Raw genomic sequence first — 18,458 nt, 5'->3', positions numbered from 1 at the left:
TTTACAAAGATTACATCACGACTTCTGATAACTTTCTTTTGAACTAGATCATAGCATTTGTAACCAAACTCATCTTGTCCATAGCCAATGACGATACATTATTTAGTCTTGGCATTTAACTTAGACCTCTCATCTTTGGGAACATGCACAAAACATTTATAACCAAACACTCGTAGGTGTTCATAGGAAACATCTCTATCATACCAGAACTTATTAGGAACATCATTTTTCAATGCAACAGTGGAAGTTAGATTGATCACATGTGCGACAGTATACAAAGCTTCACTCCAAAAAGAGTTAGACAATTTAGTCTTTGAAAGCTCGCATCTGACTCTCTCCATCAATGTTCTGTTCATCCTTTCTGCCAAACCATTCAACTGAGGAATTTTAGGAGGTGTCTTCTGATGTCTGATATCTTGTTCTCTGCCATATGCATAAAAAAGCCCACAATAGTCACCACCATTATCAGTGCGAATACATTTCAACTTCTTTCTAGTTTCTCTATCAACAGAAGCTTGAAATTTTTTAAATGCAGAAAGCGCCTGATCTTTTTATTTTAAGGTACGAACCCAAAGTCTCCTTGAATGATCATCAGTAAAGGTAAAAAAATAAAGTGCACCACCAAATGAATTATCCTTCAAAGGACCACAAACATTTGAATGCACCAGCTCAAGCAAATCATCTTTCCTGGATGAAGAATGATGTTTGAAAGAAACCTTCTTTCATTTTCCAGCCAAGCAATGAGTACACATGTCTAACCTTATACTTTTTAATCCTGAAAGTAAATTCTTTTTAACTAGACAAAGCACCTGATCTTTTTATTTTAAGGTACGAACCCAAAGTCTCCTTGAATGATCATCAATAAATGTCATAAAGTAAAGTGCACCACTAAATGAATTATCCTTCAAAGGACTACAAACATTTGAATGCACCAGCTCAAGCAAATCATCTTTCTTGGATATAGAATGATGTTTGAAAGAAACCTTCTTTTATTTCCCAGCCAAGCAATGAGTACACCTGTCTAACCTTATACTTTTTAATCCTAAAAGTAAATTCTTTTTAACTAGATAATCAAGTCCCTTCTCACTAATATGACTCTGTCTCTTGTGCCATAATTTTAAGGAGCTATCATCTTCAACTACATTAATAAGATCTGTAGAGATTGAAGCTTGCAACCAATATAAGCCTTCTTTCCTCTACTTACAATTAAGGAACCTTTATTGAGTTTACATTACCCATTATCAAGTTTACTAATGGAGATTAAATGTAACTGAATGTTTGGAGCATGTCTAACATTCTTGAGCTCTAACTTTGTTCCATTTTGGGTCTTTAAATAAATAGTTCCAATACCTGTCACCTTTGACACTCCATTACCAATCTTCAAAATCCCAAGATCACCTAGAGTCTAAGATGTGAAGAATTCATTCCTTAATGTAACATGAGAGCACACACCACTATCAAGAACCCAAACAGTATCATCATAGATTATATTGATCATATTCTCTTGATAAACTATAGCCAAATCATCATCTGAAGTGGTAGTGGCAACACGATTAGTATTGTTGTCAATTTCCTTCTTTTCTTGCTTCCTTTTGTCTGCTTTGTTCTGTTTCTTCCACTTGTAATAATATTTTTTAATATGCCATGAGTTACCATAATAATGACATTCAAGGTTCTTGTACCTTGATTTTGATTTGCTCCTGCTCTTGCATCTATTTTGATCTTAACTCTTACTTTTATTTCTCTCCTTATTTTCAGTAACCAAGATTTCTGACTGTGAACTAGAAGTCTCCTGAGTTCTTTTTATCTCTTCATTCAAAACACCAGTCTTTGCATACTGCATGGTTACAACACCATCAGGAGCAAAATTAGTCAAATATATACAAAAGTCTTCCCATGAGTCAGGAAGTGTAGTCAACAACCAAAGTCCAATAACGTCTTCATCAAACTTGACACCCATGCCAAACAGTTGATCAAAGATACCTTAAAATTCATTCATATGATCAAGTATAGAACTACCTTCTTTATATTGTAAGCGTATAGCTTGTTTAAGCAAGAATAACTTATTGTTTCCAGTCTTTGAAGCATATAAGGTTTCAAGCTTTTCCCACAAAGTTTTGGAATTTGTTTCATTAGTAATATGATTCAACACATTATTTTCTACCCATTGTAGAACAAAATCACATACTTGTAAATTCTCAAATTCTCAATCTTCATCGAATTTAGATTCAGGCTTTTGAGAAGCAAACACATGTAAATGCAATCTTTTCACAACAAAAAAATCCCTCATCTTTCCTTTCCACTTGTAATAATTTGTGTCATTCAAATAAATCATTTTACTCATATTTACCTCCATCATTCAAACAAGCAAAAGAAAATCTACAATCAACTAATGAATTAGTGAATTAAGCTTTGATACCACTTGTAGGGAAGTACTTGAATGAATCTATGAGGAGTGAAAGCTAAGTAAAAATTCAACCAAAATAAATATAATGAAATCTGCCACAAGATGCTCGAAAACAATCACATAAAGACGCTAAAATTTTTAACATGGAAAACCTCTTCAATGTGAAGGACAAAAACCACAGGACCTCTCATTATCCAAGTAAAAAAGAGCTCCACTATAAAAATTAGTGTTTACAGCAACAATAAGCAACAACTATAATCCTTAAACAAATACTCAACAACAAATCAACCAAACAACAAAAAATAAATAAGGGAATGGAGTAATATCACCAAAACAGCTACTCTTCATGCAAAACGGATGTGTTTTGATTGTTCAAATCCGATCTCCATCGTTCAGATTAAAGAAAAACTTATCTCGAATATGCTCACCTAATCTCAGCCTCATCAGACTACAATTGACCTTCCGATCATCGGAGAAATTCAAACTAGTTGGTGATGAAAAGAAAAACGTGGACAGTAACTTTAAACTGAAAGTACTAAAAATCCAACCGTCTAAAATCAATCTCTACCGTTTTGAATAAAAACCAATGAGTCTTCTAAATACCTACCAAATTTCAGCCTAATCCGAGTAAATGTTACCTTGTGATCGTGGAAAGAAGCAAAACACGTTGGATGTAATATTTTTAGCAAAAATTCCTTTTTTTTTGTTCACTTTGTTTTGGTGGCTGAAAACTTGTTTTTATACTATTCCTTATGGTTAAAGTGGTATATAAAAAAAAATCTAATAAGCTTAATGTGCCAAAAATAAATGGGCTCAAAAAGTATTTAGATTTTTCCACATAGGAGGGAACCCATAACCTAACATGATACGTATATCAAGACGCACATTCAGCCCACATGTCAGAAAAAATCCAACAATTTTTTACTTGAGCTTTATGTGATACCTTAACTATGCGTTAAATAACCGTAGGAGTACTCAAAATTGTTCTATCAGTACTTAAATGCATCACCAAATAATCTCAACCATTGATCATAATAACAGGATCGAAGCGACCTTCCCTACAACTAATATGACTAAACTCATCAATTGTCATGTATAGCAGTATAATCGAACGACATGGATCAAGTATGAATGTGCAGTATGAAAATTATATGTTATGTGATTTAAGAATTTCTATTTCCAACTTATCCTACTTTAACCTTAATGAGATCAACTGTAAGAAAATTCAAAGATAATATATATAAACAAAGACAAAACATAAAAACTAAAATGAAACCATATATACATAAACCAAAACCAAAATCAAAGTATTGAGTTAATGATATGTTTTACAAAATAAATACAATTATTGTAAACACTCCCACTGAACCTATACATTATCTAAGAATACAATACCCATATGAGCAGTGTACTCATGAAAAACCTTAGGTGGTTATCCTTTAATGACCAGATCCGTAATCATGGAGTTTGTTCAATTGTGCTTTATCGATATCTGCTTACTCTGAACTCTTTCTTTAACAATGAGGAACTTAATATCTATATGTTTTGACTTAGTCGAGCTTCTGTTGTTGTTAGAATATATAACTGCAGACTTATTGTCACAAAATATCTTTAGTAGTCTTTCTATGTCATCAACAATATAGTATCACCTGTAATTGTATCAAACAAATAAAGATTATCATATGCTGATAATAAACAAGAACCAACCAGATTTGAAGTAAGAAAAAGACTAAATTTGTTATTTTTAAATGAACATGAATAACCAAATTTGTCCAATACAGAAATAGAAATCACATTCTATTTAAATGTTAGTACAATAAAAGTATTTTCTAAATCCTAATAAAATTTAATCCTTAACAATAATCTAAACTTGTCTATTGCTTCCACTACGATTAGTTTGTCATCGCCCACATAAATGAATTTGGTACCATCACTTAGCTTGCGGCAATGGAGACAACCCTACATAGACACATTGATGTGAGTTGTGGTTCCAGAATCTATCCACCAGGTGTGTGTAGGTACAGAAGTTAAATTAACCTTAGAATAAATAAAATTAAGAAGCATATATTTCTTTACGCACCACGCGTGATAGTTAGTGCATTGCTTCTTCTGGTGTCCCGGAGCTTTATAGAAGAAACAAACATTTTCAGTATGAACCTTCTATTGCTTCTTCTGTTGTAATGGAACTACAATAGATTTACCTATTTTTTTTCTTATTCTTTTTATTTTTTGAGATCACTGCGAAATGAGAACTCTTTATCTTCTTAGACTTAAGTATTTCATCTTGAACATAATATAAATTGAGCTCATTCAAATTTCAGAATTCTTTCTAACAGTTGTATGTCACCTTAAAATGATTGAACTGTGGTGGAAGAGAAATCAAAACAAAATGCACAAGTACTTCTTCTGACAATTCTACTCTAAGTGCCTTGAGCTATACATGTACATGTGACATCTCAATTATGTGATCTTTGAGGTTTTTATTTCCTTTATAACTCATGGAAACAAAAGTCGAAAAAAGTGTACATGCTTCGGCCTTATCACTTATGGCAAAACGTTATTCCAAAGAATGAAAAGAATCTTTAGTCATTATGATCTCATAGGACATAGTGCCTCAAAAAATCTCTAGAATGACCTATTCTATAACCAATATACTCATACGATATGACCAATCCCATCTTTCAAACTCTTTTTTTTCCTCAAGGGTACTGTTAGGAATAATCAGATTAGGTTGATTAACCCGTAAATGTTAATCCAGATCCATAACTCCAAGCACAAGTCAAACACTATTCTTCCATTGCTTGAAGTTTATACCATTTAACATTGGAATAAAATTAACATTCGCGGTTATGCTTCCAATAGAAAAGGAAGTTGAACAGAGAACATACAAAAATAAATAAATTAATATTTACATAAAACTATAAATCATAAAATGTTATAATGAATTTTAAATAGATGTATATTCTCATCTTAAAATACCGAACAATCCATTAATACTCTATTTTTGGACAAAATATTAACTTGTGAGTGGTAGTCTATAACAGTGATTAAATACAGACAATAAAAATACATTAAATAATAAACCTTCTTTCGGGCTGATTTAAAGTTTACATGTTATACTAAATAACTGTAACGTATTCATTATTACAAAAATAAAATGCAATAATGTTAATATTACCATTCTTTTGGACCGATTAACATTCACAGAAATTATACCCATACAACTATTTATTTTATAAAATAAATAAATTATCCACAGGAAATGTCATTTTGATGATATATTGTGTAAATTAATTTATTTCAATATGTATGTGCATATACCAATATTAAAATTTGAAATTAAAACCAAATTTAAATTGAATTAGGAAAAAAATTAACCACAAAATAACCAAAAATACCTTAAAAATTTTCTGTTGTCAAAAGCTTGAATGTTGACCGATCAAAGTCAACATTGATCGTTGATCGAATCAAGACAATGCTTGCTTGAGTCCTGGATTGGGTTAGTTTGGGCCGAGTTGGTCCAGCCAAATGGGCCTCTCATTTTCCTTTTTTTCTTCCTTTTCTTTCCTTCTTGTGGACTAGGTCCACATAATTTCAATTTTAAAAAATTTCTTTAAGAAAACTAGCCCATTTGGGCCTAAACCCCATAAGTTTATAACTTAAAAAGAAAAAAAAAAATCTTTCTTTTCTCTTTCTTCTTCCTCAAGCCCGAATGGGCTTTTGAGATGCTACAATAACAATTAGAAAAACTAGTCGTTACACGTAAGATTCGACAGTCGTTTCTCGTGTGACTGCCAGACTTTCTTCTTCGTGCAGTGGCGGTCAGCTGCTGCTTTTTCTTTTTTGTTTTATGCTTCATATATATGCATATATATATATATATATCCTAAGCTCATATATATACATATATTTTCTGGTTTAATTTTTTTTAAATCCATATATATATATATTTTGATTTAAAAGAATACATATATATATTTCTATTCCTTATATATATACATATATATATATATATATTTCTCAAAATCCAAAATCATAAAAAAATCACAGAATAAATAAAAAAGTTGAAATCCAAAATTCTGAATCCAAAATCCAAAATTACAAAAAAAAAACTTGAATATAAAAAATTCAATACGAGAAATATTCTGACATCAATTGTTAGAATAAAAATATTTTTCAAATCAGTAGATCTGTATAACTAAACACATAATTTCGTACTTAATTAATGAGAAATGTAAGCGAAAGCATACCTAAATCTATTGCGGAAGAATTGTTCGCTTCTGACAGTAAAATCTTTTGAATCAACACGATACCCCAAAAATTAATTTTTTTTACAGGATTTTGAAAAAATAAACGGTGATCTTGTGATTCAAGGACCATAACCGCATTTTATATCGGTAAACTTTTGTAATTCTCGTTTCGTGTATCATAAAATGAGAATATTATAAAAATGGTATCTGCATATTACAAGCTAATACTTAAACCTAATTCATTAAGATCCAATACTGTTTAACTGTATTTGATCACTTTTAAATGAGTCCATTAAATTGACATTATGATACGCATACCAATGTTCATATTAAGTCCACATGTCAAAAAAAATCTAACATAGCACTCATTTGATTACTCTATATAAAAAGCCTTCACCCTTACATGAGGATCAAATTGCTAAAAATAATAGTAGAACTAATATTAATATATAAGCAAAAAGACTTTGAGCAGTTTACTAATAAACATTAAGGAGGGAGAAGACTATGATGATAGTGAATCTTAACATATTGCAAATACTGACATTAAGAACACTCCAATTTGTAACATCAAGTGAAATGAGATCACAACTCCTTTCGCTACCATCTAAGTATTATTATATTCTTTATGACATATCGTTTATCATTCTTGAGAATAGGTCTTTGGTTCATGTCAATAACATTTTTGCAAGTAATAACATCTCTTAAATTTTTTTTCCTTGGAGTGTGAATCCTAACGTTATTAATAATAAAATAAATACTAATTTTTATAAATGTATTGTTGTTCTATTGTCTCAAAGCAAGTTATTAAAATTAAAACAAGAAAATAATAAAATATTTAAGTGTTATCAGACTAATAGTATTGGCTCCAATTTGTGTTCATTAGTAAGTTGTAATAACTGGAAAAAGAGAAAAAAAAGAAAAAAGAGGGAGAGGGAAGGGAAAAACGACGTCGTTTTGCAGAGGGGGGAAAACGACATCATTTTGGAAAAGGAAAAACGATGTCATTTTGCAAGGGGGAAAATGACTCCGTTTTGAGAAAAAACTGGGGTGATTTAAGTAGGGGGCAGGGGAAGGAAGAGAGGAGAAGAGAAAAGAAAAGAAAAAAAAAAGAGGGAAAAAAGAGAGAAGAGGAAGAAGGGGAGCGGGAGAGAGAAAGAAGAGGAAGGAAGGTTCCAGAAGGAGGGAGAAAGGAAGCGGAGCAGAGAGAAGAGGAGATCGCGGACGGTGATAGCACATTCGACCGAAAGAGGGAAAAATAGAAATGGGAGGTACGGTACCAAACTCTAAATGTGTGTGTTGATTTGATTGTAAAATGGTTGGATGTGTGGCGTGCGTGGCCACAGCTTACGGAGGTAGCGGTATATGGAAGAGGCTGAGTGAGGATGTGTAGTGCGGCGGGTGGAAGGAAGCGGACCGAGTGAGGATAGCGGGAGGAGAGAGAGAGAAGGTGAAAGTACGGGCGGAGATCGGGAGAGAGATAGGAGTGCAGAGTGAGTGAAAGTCGGGAGAGACAAAAGAGGTGTGCGAATGAAGGAAGTGACCGCGTAAAGATCGCGGGAGGAGAGAGAGAGAAGGTGACGGTACGGGTGGGAAAACGGTGTGGGAGGGGGCGGACTGTGTGAGCAACGCGGAAGGAGATAGGGAGATGTTGTGGTGTGAGGACGTAGTCTGAGAGAGAGATAGGTAGAGGCAGTGGGGAAATGCTGGGGAAGGGTAGAATCTGCGGGGTGAGTGAGGTGAGAAGGATGGTGTGGCGTGATGGTGTGGCTGGAGGTTGTAGCCCGAGAGAGAGTTAGGGAGAGGCAGGGAGTGAATGTTGGAGAAGGGAAGGATCCACCAGGTGAGTGAGATGCTTGGGGGAATGGAGTGGGGTAGTTGGAGCCTTGGGGGAAGAAGGACGGGGTGAGTGGGGGCAATTAAGACATGTCACAGGCAGCAGGCGGAGAGAGAGACAGTGGACGAGAATGAGTGGTGTGTGTGTGTGTGTGGCTATTGGGGGTCGATAGGTAGATGATGGTTGCTGAGGTTGGTGATGCAAGTGAATGAAAATGGTGTGCATACATGGCCTGGTATAGGTCGAGAGATGGTTAGTGGTCGCCGATATCGGTGACGAGAGGGAATGATCAGAGTGTGTGTGAGTGGCCTGGTATAGGTCAAGAGATGGCTAACGGTCGCTGATGTTGGTGACGAAAATCAAATGAATGAAAATGGTGTGCGTGCGTAGCCTTGTATAGGTCGAGAGATGGTTAGTGGTCGCCGATATCGGTGATGAGAGGGAATGATTAGAGTGTGTGTGAGTGGCCTGGTATAGGTCGAGAGATGGCTAACGGTCACCGATGTTGGTGACGCAAGTGAATGAAAATCAGGTGTGTGTGAGTGGCCTGACATAGGTCGTGAGATGGCTAACGGTCGCCGATGGTGGTGACGGGAGAGAAGGATTAGAGTGTGTGTGTGTGTGGCCTGATAGGGGGTCGATAGGTGAATGATGGTCGCCGCTGTTGGTGACGAAAATGATTGAAACTCGTGTGCGTGCGTGGCCCACTAGGGGTCGATAGGTGTTAATGGTTGCCAATCTTGGCGGTGAATGGTACCACTGGCACACCTGGAGTGCCGTCAGGGAACGGACACCTAGGGTAGGTAGAGCTGTAGGTGCTGGAGGGAAAATTGGAGTTCAGTAGTGAACTATTAGTAGAGGCATAAAGTTTTATATTGTTGCATCTCACGCATGTATTTTGAGTTTTATCGTACTGAGTTAAATGAACTCACTCTTTCCTTTTTACAGATGATGTAGGGACGGAGTTTGGATCGAAGTTGTTGGATTCCAAATCTAGTGTGTAGAGTACAGGATGAAGAGTTTCGTTTTGTTTTGACTAAATGGGATATGTAGAATTGATGGTAACATAGATATTGAGTGTGGTTGTATTGTGTGCGATATCTTATCCATGATTGTAGGATTATCTTGATCATTGGATAATGGATTATGCTAGTGTTTCCTTTTTACAGATGATGTAAGGACGAAGTCTGGATCGAAGTTGTTGGATTCCGAACCTAATGTGTAGAGTACAGGATGAAGAGTGTCATTTTGTTTTGATTGAATGGAATATGTAGAATTGATGGTAGCATAGATATTGAGTATGGTTGTATTGTGTACGATGTCTTGTCCATGATTGTAGGATTATCTTGATCATTGGATAATGGATTATGCTAGTGTTTCCTTGTGCATGACCATGTTGTTATGGAATTGGTTGCTTGTTAAGTACGTCCAATATGAAAAAAAAAATGAGGCGTTACAATTGGTATCAGAGCAAATTAAGAGTACTGATGATGGGTGCCACTATTATGCAGGTGAGTCGAGGGAGGTGACGAAGAAGGGTAGGGGCCGACCCCGTCGTGAGCCCACCCCAGGGGCCCCACGACGAGCCCCGGGATTTCACCATGTACCACTCGCTGCATTTCAAGGGCCACCCCCGTGTCACACTGTGCTATCCCTCCCGTACAGCCGAGACACGCTGCTGGTCCATCGGCAACCCATGCAGAGCAGTCCGACGTACAGCAGGAGGACTTTAACCGGCTGTGCAGTGTGGTTGAGAGCCTATCTACCGTGATTAGAGATAGAGAGTTGCGGGCAGAGACATCATCGGTGCCACAACATGGGGTCCCCATAGATGGGGTGGATACGAGCAATATTGAGAAATACTAAAGGCTGAACCTTCCTGCCTTCAATGGGGGGTCTGACCCACTGGTGGCGGAGGATTGGATAAAGGAGACAGAAAAATTATTCGAAGTGATGACTGTGACTACAGAACAAAGAGTACAGCTGGCTACATTTATGTTAAGAGGGTCCGTCGAACACTGGTGGAAATTAAAAAGAAGGGCCTTGGTCCCACCAATCACCTGGGAAGTCTTCCTAAAAGCTTTCAATGCAGAGTATTTTCCAGATTTTTTGAGATAGTGAAAGGAAGTAGAATTTACTAAATTTAAACAAGGGAGGTTGTCTGTGGTGGAGTACACCGAGAGATATATAGATTTGGGCCAGTTTGCACCCGAAGTCATGATGAATGAAACTAAGAAGGCCTGATGGTTTGAGAAGGGGTTACGGTCAGAATTGTATCACCAAGTGGCTATGTTTGCATTGCCTACATATCAGATGGTATTGGAGAAGGTACAGTTGATAGAGGCACTGCATAAGGAACAGACTACAATAATAAAGGACCCTCCAGTTATAGACGACCGTCACCATCTTCTAGTCAAACAGAGAAGAGGCAGAGAGTGGTTCAGGAGGCAGTCCCGGGTCATCAGATGGCCCCGAGCAGCGGGATGTGCCCACGGTGTGGTAAAACCCATGGAGGACGGCCATGTATGAGTGGCAGTCGAAGCTGCTATCGGTGTGGGAGCACACAACACTTTGTACGAGATTACCCCCTACCAAGAGATTCTGGTCGGCCGTTGCTTCAAGGGCGGGTGTTTGCCATGACTGTTCTGGAGGCGGCCGCTACTTCAGTAGTAATACAAGGTATACTTTACATTTCGAATATTCCTGCTAGAGTACTAATTGACACTGGTGCCACACATTCATTTGTATCGCCTAGGTTCGCATCTAGACTAAGGATAGAGCCTCGGGGGTTGGACCGGGCATTGGTAATATCTACGCCAACTAATGACACTTTATGTACTGATGTAATGTTTGAATCTTGTGGGGTATAAGGGGAGGAAGTTAAAGGTAGACTTAATTTTGCTAGACATACAAGATTTTGATGTAATACTGGGTATGGATTGGCTTGCGGCCCACCACGCCTATGTAGATTGTTTTCACAAGAGGGTAGTGTTTAAATTGCCAAACGAAGAATCTGTTTCTGTATGGGGAAAATCAATGAATAAATGAGTGTTACGTTGAAAGATATGTTAGTATGAATATATGCAAGAATTACCGTTTATCTATGTCCTTGACAGGGAATGAGGGTAGGAGACTTGCACTCCAGGAGATACCAGTGGTCAGAGAATTTTCGGATGTATTTCCGAATGACCTGCTGGGGCTGCCACCCAGTAGAGAGGTCGAGTTCACAATAGAACTTCAGCCCGGCACCCAGCCCATTTCCAAGGTTCCCTATAGGATGGCGAAGTCAGAACTAATGGAGTTAAGTACACAGTTACAAGAGTTGTTGGATAAGAAATTTATTCAACCTAGCATGTCACCGTGGGGGGCCCCGGTATTGTTTGTTAAGAAAAAGGACGGGACTATGAGAATGTGTATTGATTATAAAGAAATGAACTAAGTGACAATAAAGAATAAGTATCCATTGCCCAGGATCGACGATTTATTTGATCAGTTACAAGGGGCACAAGTATTTTCAAAAATAGATATGCGGTTGGGATATCATCAGCTACGGGTAAGAGCCGAAGACATTGCTAAGACGGCGTTCCGTACCAGGTATGGGCATTATGAGTTCCTAGTGATGCCTTTTGGGTTAACGAATGCGCCTGCGGTGTTTACAGATCTGATGAATCGGGTGTTTTGACCCCTACTGGACCGCTATGTCATTGTCTTTATAGATGACATATTGATCTATTTGAAGGATTCGGGGGAGCATGCAGAACATCTAGCAACGGTGCTAGGGATGCTCCGGAAGGCCAAATTGTATGCCAAGTTTAGTAAATGTGAGTTCTGGTTGGATCAAATAGCATTTTTGGACCACATTGTGTCGAGAGATGGGATATCGGTGGACCCAACAAAGATAGAAGTAGTGGTGAAGTGGGAAAGGCCTAAGACTGTGACAGAGATCAGAAGTTTCTTGGGGTTGGCGGGGTACTACCGTCGGTTTGTGCGAGGGTTCTCGAGTATTGCGGCACCTCTTACCAAGTTAACAAAAAAGAATGTGAAGTTTGAGTGGGATGAGAAGTGTGAGAGCAGTTTTCAAAAGTTGAAACACAGCTTAACTACTACCCCAATTGCAGTCCCGTCGGGGGAAGGTGATTTTGCAGTGTATAGTGACGCATCTCATGTGGGGTTGGGGTGTGTATTAATGCAACGGGGGAAGGTTATAACATACGGGTCCTGACAGCTAAGGACACACGAACGAAATTATCCAACACATGATTTAGAGTTGGCTGTAGTAGTCTATGCGCTAAAGTTGTGGCGACACTACTTGTATGGGAAAACATTTAAAATTTATACATATCATAAAAGTCTACAGTATTTGTTCACACAGCGGGAATTGAATATCCGACAGAGAAGATGGATGGATCTGTTGAAAGATTTCGAGTGTAGGATCCTGTATCACCCTGGACGGGAAAATGTGGTGGCAGATGCTCTCAGTCGTAAGAGTACAGGGGTACTAGGCCATTTGATGGTGTCTGAGTGGAGTCTGCGGAAAGCCATGCAACACCTGTGTATTCAAGATGGGGACAACGGAAGATATGTGGCTAGTTTGAGGGCACTACCGACCTTGGTGCAGAAAATAAGAGAAAGACAATTAGTGGACGCCGAGATATAGAGGATTCGGAAGGGGATATAACAGGGGACAATGAGAAATTTTAGTGTGAGAGATGATGGAATACTTAGGTTTCAAACCAGAATGTGCGTGCCCAGGGATCGGGCAATACGAGAAAAAGTACTCAGTGAAGCACATGATACCAAGTTTTCTATACACCCGGGGAGTACTAAGATGTATAAAAACCTATAGAAAAGTTTCTGGTGGAGAGGCATGAAGAGGGATGTGGCTGAGTATGTGTCTAAGTGCTTGATATGCCAGTAAGTTAAGGCAGAGCATCAGAGGCCTGGGGGTTTGTTACAGCCATTGCCTATACCCGAGTGGAAGTGAGAGCATGTGTCTATGGATTTTGTGACCGGATTGCCAGGTAATCATAAGAAACATGATAGTATTTGGGTGGTGGTTGATCGCCTAACCAAATCTTCTCATTTCTTAGCAATGAAGGTGACGATTTCCAAACTGTATGTCAAGGAGGTGGTGAGGTTACACAGCGTTCCCGTATCAATTATTTCCGATCATCCCCGATTCACCTCCAGATTTTGGAATGGGTTGCAACAGGCTTTGGGTACTAAATTGAATTTTAGTACCGCTTTTCACTCACAGACGGATGGGCAAACAGAGAGAACGATACAAGTATTGAAAGATATGTTGAGAGCCTGTGTTATTGATGTGGGGGGAGATTGGGAGGACATGTTGCCCTTAATAGAATTTACATACAATAATAGTTATCACGCCAGCATTGGAATGACTCCTTATGAAGCTTTGTATGATCGACCATGTAGATCACCAGTGTGTTGGAGTGAAGTGGGGGAGAGACAGTTGTTAGGACCGGAAATGGTAAAAGAAACTACGGCTAAGGTTCTAGTGATACGACATAATTTACAAGCGGCTCAGAGTAGGCAGAAGGGGTACGTCGACAATCGTAGGAGAGATTTGAGCTTTGAAGTAAGGGATCATGTGTTCCTGAAGGTATCCCCCATGAAGGGTCTATTGAGATTTGGGAAGAAAGGGAAGTTAAGTCCCCGCTTCATAGGGTTGTTTGAGATCTTATAGAAGGTAGGGGTGGTTGCGTACAGAGTAGCGCTCCCTCCTCAGTATAGTGGGGTTCACAATGTGTTTCACATATCCCTACTATGAAAATATCACCCGAATCTGAATCATATTCTAAGGTAGGAATCATTACAGTTGGAAAGAGACTGGTCTTATGAAGAAGAGCCAATTCGGGTGCTTGAACGACAAGAGAGAATGTTGAGAAGCATGGTGATACCTATGGTGAAGGTACAATAGAGGAATCATGCGCCGGAGGAGGTAACATGGGAACGAGAGGACAAGATGAGGCAAAATTATCCAAGATTGTTCAAAGGTAAGATAACAAATTTGAGGGACCAAATTTTTATTTTAGGGGGGGGAGTATATGTAATAATTGGAAAAAGAGAAAAAAAGAAAAAAGAGGGAGAGGGAAGGGAAAAACGATGTCGTTTTGCAGAGGGGAGAAAACGGTGTTGTTTTGGAAAAGGAAAAATGATGTCATTTTGCAAGGGGGAAAACGACTCCGTTTTGAGGAAAAACTGGGGTGATTTAAGTAGGGGGCGGGGGAAGGAAGAGAGGAGAAGAGAAAAGAAAAGAAAAGAAAAAAAAGAGGGAAAAAAGAGAGCTGAGGAAGAAGGGGAGCGGGAGAGAGAGAGAAGAGGAAGGAAGGTTCCAGAAGGAGGGAGAAAGGAAGCGGAGCGGAGAGAAGAGGAGATCGCGGACGGTGATAGCACATTCGGCCGAAAGAGGGAAAAATGGAAATGGGAGGTACGGTACCAAACTCTAAATGTGTGTGTTGGTTTGATTGTAAAATGGTTGGATGTGTGGCGTGCGTGGCCACAGCTTACGGAGGTAGCGGTATACGGAAGAGGCTGGGTGAGGATGTGTAGTGAGGCGGGTGGAAGGAAGCGGACCGAGTGAGGATAGCGGAGGAGAGAGAGAGAAGGTGACAGTACGGGCGGAGGTCGGGAGAGAGATAGGAGTGCAGAGTGAGTGGAGGTCGGGAGAGAGAAAAGAGGTTCGCAAACGAAGGAAGTGACTGTGTGAGGATCTCGAGAGGAGAGAGAGAGAAAGTGACGGTACGGGCGGTAAAACGGTGTGGGAGAGAGCGGATTTTGTGAGCAACGCGGAAGGGGATAGGGAGATATTGTGGTGTGAGGACGTAGTCTGAGAGAGAGATAGGAAGAGGCAGTGGGGAAACGCTGGGGAAGGGTAGAATCCGCGGGGTGAGTGAGGTGAGAAGGATGGTGTGGCGTGATGGTGTGGCAGGAGGTTGTAGCCCGAGAGGGAGTTAGGGAGAGGCAGGGAGTCGATATTGGAGAAGGGAAGGATCCATCGGGTGAGTGAGATACTTGGGGGAATGGAGTGGGGTAGCTGGAGCCTTGGGGGAAGAAGGATGGGGTGAGTGGGGGCAATTAGGACATGTCGCAGGCAGCGGGCGGAGAGAGAGAGACAGTAGACGAGAAGGAGTGGTGTGTGGCCGATGGGGGTCGATAGGTAGACGATGGTTGCCGAGGTTGGTGACGCAAGTGAATGAAAATGGTGTGCGTGCGTGGCCTGGTATAGGTCGAGAGATGGTTAGTGGTCGCCAATATCGGTGACGAGAGTGAATGATCAGAGTGTGTGTGAGTGGCCTAGTATAGGTCGAGAGATGGCTAACGGTCGCCGATGTTGGTGACGAAAATCAAATGAATGACAATGTTGTTCATGCGTGTCCTGGTATAGGTCGAGAGATGGTTAGTGGTCGCTGATATTGGTGACGAGAGGGAATGATCAGAGTGTGTGTGAGTGGCTTGATATAGGTCGAGAGATGGCTAACAGTCGCCGATGTTAGTGACGCAAGTGAATGAAAATCGGGTGTGTGTGAGTGGGCTGACATAGATCGTGAGATGGCTAACGGTCGTCGATGGTGTTGACGGGAGAGAAGGATTAGAGTGTGTGTGTGTGGCCTGATAGGGGGTCGATAGGTGAATGATGGTCGCCGCTGTTGGTGACGAAAATGATTGAAACTCGTGTGCGTGCGTGGCCCACTAGGGGTCGATAGGTGTTAATGGTTGCCAATCTTAGCGGTGAATGATACCACTAGCACGCCTGGAGTGCCGTCAGGGAACAGACACCTAGGGTAGGTAGAGTTGTAGGTGCAGGAGGAAAAATTGGAGTTCAGTAGTGAACTATTGGTAGAGGCATAAGGTTTTATATTGTTGCATCTCACGCATGTATTTTGAGTTTTACCGTATTGAGTTAAATGAACTCATTCTTTCCTTTTTACAAATGATATAGGGATGGAGTCTGGATCGAAGTTGTTGGATTCCGAACCTAGTGTGTAGAGTACAGGATGAAGAGTTTCGTTTTGTTTTGACTGAATAAAATATGTAGAATTGATGGTAGCATAGACATTGAGTGTGATTGTATTGTGTGCGATGTCTTTTCCATGATTGTAGGATTATCTTGATCATTGGATAATGGATTATGCTAGTGTTTCCTTTTTATAGATGAGTAGGGACGGAGTCTAGATCGAAGTTGTTGGATTTCGAACCTAATTTGTACAGTACAAGATGAAGAGTGTCGTTTTGTTTTGACTGAATGGAATATGTAGAATTGATGGTAGCATAAATATTGAGTATGGTTGTATTGTGTATGATGTCTTGTCCATGATTGTAGGATTATCTTGATCATTGGATAATGGATTATGCTAGTGTTTCCTTGTGCATGACCATGTTGTTATGGAATTGGTTGCTTGTTAAGTACGTCCAATATGAAAAAAAAATGGAGCATTACATAAATAACTCTTCAACTACTTTTCTATCATTGTTAACTAATGCATAACCAATTGGTAATTATGTTCAATATGACATTATAGTTTTCAACGTTATCGATCCTCCTTTAGTTCATCGTCCAAGGTAAGATATCACCTTAAACATACATCTTCTGTCATGAAATTAAGGTCTGATAAACAAATCTCTCCTTTTACTCTTATAATTATTTTATTACTATTATTTGACGACTTTTGATTTCTCTTAAATTTGAATTTGGTGGATTCTAAAAAAAAAGTAAGAAAGTTGATAAATATACCTACATGGAGATTCTTCAATAAGATGATAAATTTATTTAGGTAAAAACTTATCTGTGTAGAGTCATAAGAAAATTTCATTAATCAGATTATAAAGCTCTATACAGAGTTGAAGAAAGCCAATGAGTTTAAGACTAAGGTTGAAAGGTGAAGTTTTGAGTTAAAAGAAAACCAATAGCAAGATAATTTGCCTAAAGTGAAATCACTATGCAAAGAACTTCAAGTAGGTGATGCAAATGGGAAATATTTTCTTGATCTTGGATGTGGATGACTTTCTCTATAATGAAATCGACGTGTTTATATATATATATATATATATATATATATGTTTAAAATTCTATGCACTTGTAATTATTGGTTGAATTCAAAATTTTTATATTTTTATGTTAAAAAATAAGATAAGTATACATATTTTAAAAAATTAATTTATTTTTAACAAATGACAAAAAATTAAAATTCATATAAACTATAACAAAAATCCACATAATTTTAGTTATCGTAATAGCAAATTATTTGAAGTATACATTTTAGAGTAAGAATAAAATATTATTTTTGCTCTTAGCTAACTAATAAATACTAACTATATTTGTAATCACTTAAAAAAGCTTATCAATGATGCACCATTTGCTTTTTGTCAGCTGAGATTTTGTTTAGTCCACTTAGTTATCAATATAATAATAAACATAACCAAAACAATATATATATATATATATATAATATAAAAATATAACGAATTGAGACATTTGAATTTTACGATTTCTTGAAATAGTTTCATTTTATTATTTAAACTAATATTTTAATAATTTTAATTATCATCTATTGAAATTTTTTATCTAAATTTCTGAAAATTAAAAAATATAAAAGTAGACTGTGATTTTTAATTACCACAAACTACGCATTATATAATTTTTTTTAAATACAAGACTAATTTTGATGATGTATAATAAAGATTTTATCTAAATTTTTTTAAAATACGGACAAAGTTTAATTTTTACTTAATTATAAATTTAACACGCATATTAATTCTACTAAATAACTAATCAATAATTTTATTTCATTATTTAAAGTAATAATTCAATTAATTTATCTAAAAATCTAAAAAATTAAATTTTGTATGTTTAAATTTTATAAAAATAAAAAAAAATTAATTTTTACTTAACTATAAATTTTATACACAATGTTATTTTTAAATATAAAAATAATTTTAGTTTGAT

This window comes from Carica papaya, chromosome 9 (assembly GCF_054855325.1).
Source record: "Carica papaya isolate Zhongbai chromosome 9, ASM5485532v1, whole genome shotgun sequence".
Lineage (NCBI taxonomy): Eukaryota > Viridiplantae > Streptophyta > Magnoliopsida > Brassicales > Caricaceae > Carica > Carica papaya.
Note: the sequence above shows the minus strand (reverse complement) of the source record.